The 2,840-nt window shown below is 38.2% G+C and overlaps 1 protein-coding gene across 1 annotated transcript in view; it reads right to left on the minus strand.

Annotated features, from left to right (window-relative positions):
• The window catches only part of LOC107683467 (glycogen phosphorylase, liver form-like), a 16,274-nt gene that overhangs the window by 2,455 nt on the left and 10,979 nt on the right, over positions 1–2,840 (minus strand). The gene's annotated exons all lie outside the window — the stretch shown is intronic.

Consider the following 2,840-nt stretch of genomic DNA (forward strand, 5'->3'; position numbering starts at 1 on the left):
GAGATATTTTATTTAACAGAAATCACTTCAAAAACTACAACGAATGACTCGTTTGGACTACAATGCATATTTTCTGGGATTTGTGATATCACAAATATCGACGAATGGGATGAGACCTGGTTTGAGCTGCACTAGAGAAGGCAACGAGTGTTATCACTATATGTCGGAGACACGCTAGCTTTCCCAAGGCAGACGAACTTAGAGTGGTTACAATCATCCGGGTTTAAATCACGCTCAAATTTATTTGATTTTGACGCAATATTTACACTGAAGCTTGCAGGCGGCTATGGTAAAGGGCATGACATTTCCCGACCAGCCGCCGAGTGCTGCCAATCACAACACACACTGCCCCAGCTAACCAATCACAGCACATTTCGTATTTCAGAAGGTGGGCCTTCATTTGATACAGGAACTATTCGAGTCGTTCATGCCAGACTGGGGAGAGAGGTGTTGTAATAATGTAAAATATGTGAAAAATAATGTGTTTTTCGAACAACCTAGTATGAGAGCCTGTTCTAGTACACCCCCAAAACAAAATCAAGACTTTGTAAAAGACCATAATAGGACCCCTTTAAAATATATTAAAATAGAAAATGCTTGTTTTAAATTGTGATAATATTTTTACAGTATTTTGGATCAAAGAAATGCAGCCTTGGTCAGCATAAGAGACTTCTTTGAAAAACATTAAATCATTTTACTAACCCTAAACCTTTTGAACATGTACATATTGCAAATCAGTGCATGTGAGTGTGTTCAGAAAAGGTTGTTTGTTTTACCTTTCCACCGATAATCACAGTCCGTGGTACAAACGGTTTAATGGGGCTCCTTTTGATGCCTGTGTGTGAAACAGTTGAAACATTCTTCAGTATCTTATTTTGTGTTGCACAGAAGAAAGTCAGCCAAAGATAAGTCAATAATTACAAAATGTTCATTGTTTAGTTAAAGGAGTATCTAAAACATTAAATAAAATGACACAGCTTAATTAATGTGTGCGAGTGTGTGTTTGCGTTTCTGAACATACGGTTGTACATGGTGATGACGTGGAGGCAGTTGAGCAGCTGTCGTTTGTATTCATGGATTCTTTTCACATGGACATCAAACATGGATGCGGGATTTATGTCCACCTTGTACACCTTCTCTAAATACTGTGCAAACTTCAGCTTGTTATCCTACACACACAATGAAACGCGCCAAAAATGAACTGGAACTCACTAAGAATTAAAATGACCCAATCTTTTGACTAATTTCAGAAATGTCAGAAATGCCTAAAAGTACCTCAAAAGTAGTGAACAATTATATAAAGAGGAGGAAAAAACAAAGACATTATCTCCTAGATTAATAAGATCTACAAATTTATTGACATGGGAGGAGTGTGTGTTTTCTAACCTGTTTGACTTTGGCTACATCTCGGATGAAAGCATCGTAGTCAACCAGATCATTCAGCTTCTGCAGTTGATTTAGATCTTTCACATACTCTTCACCAATAGCCTATAAGCACACAAACAACACATATGAAAATTTTTTTTTTGGAAACTGAAAAAATATGTTATAAAAACACTGTGTGTGTTGGACCTCTGCGATCAGATCAGCGAGTCCTGGGTTGCAGAGAAGCAGCCAGCGTCGTGGTGTGATGCCATTTGTTTTATTCTGAAATTTCTCCAGTTCAAGCTCGCTGAAGTCTCGGAATCTAAAGGATCAAAATTTAAAGTCAGTTAAAAAAAACATTGTAGCATTGTATGTATGTAAGAGAGCAAGAAAGAGAAGCCTACACGTCTCTTTTGATGATGTCGGAGTGAATCTCTGCAACTCCATTGACTTTGTGTGAGCCCACAATGCAGAGATGAGCCATGTTTACTCTCTTTCCCCCTTCCTCCTCGATCAGAGACATCCTGCAGATTCGATCCATATCATCTGGAAACAGAGATGCTATATGCTACAAAGACACACACACACACACACACACATACACACACACACACACATATACATACAAAAACATTAATTTGGTTGCTGCTCTAAATGTAAGTGTGCAAATTCATCCACAAAAGTTTACTTAAATTGACAAATCCTCTACTTGGACCATTAGAGCTGTCTTCAACTGGATAATGGCTTATAAATAATAAAGTAAATGCAGTTTTCCTGAGTTTCCTGTAAGTGTACTCACATCCAAGTGTATTTGGTTGATCCTGTATATGATCTGCAGGTGTCGGGGTAAAAGTTTCTCCATCAGTTCGACCGGCCAGCGCTCCAGAGCTTCAGGCAGAACCGTGTGGTTTGTGTATGCAAACGTTTGTTTAGTGATATTCCAGGCCTAGATACTCACACAGAAGAACTTATTTTCAGTAATCATGTTGCTTCGACAAAATCGACTGACTGTACAAAAAAAAAAAGTCTGCCCTAACCAGTGTTGTTGTTGTTGTTAACTACAACTAAAACTATTAAAAATAATTAGAATAACGCTGATATAAAATAATATTTATTAGATAAAAGACTTAAAAATTCTTAATTATAAGATTAGAAAATAGAAATGTTGCCCTAGCAACTAACTGAAATAAGTTGAAAAACTAAATGTAATCAAACTAAAACTTAAAGGTCCCATGGCATGAAAATGTCACTTTATGAGGTTTTTTAACATTAATATGAGTTCCCCTAGCCTGCCTATGGTCCCCCAGTGACTAGAAATGGCGATAGGTGTAAACCGAGCCCTGGGTATCCTGCTTTGCCTTTGAGAAAATGAAAGCTCAGATGGCCCAATCCGGAATCTTCCCTTTATGTCGTCATACGGGGAAAGGTTACCTCCCCTTTCTCTGCTTTGCCCGCCCAGAGAATTTGGCCCGCCC

This window comes from Sinocyclocheilus anshuiensis, unplaced genomic scaffold, assembly GCF_001515605.1.
Source record: "Sinocyclocheilus anshuiensis isolate Anshui unplaced genomic scaffold, SAMN03320099.WGS_v1.1 scaffold413, whole genome shotgun sequence".
Lineage (NCBI taxonomy): Eukaryota > Metazoa > Chordata > Actinopteri > Cypriniformes > Cyprinidae > Sinocyclocheilus > Sinocyclocheilus anshuiensis.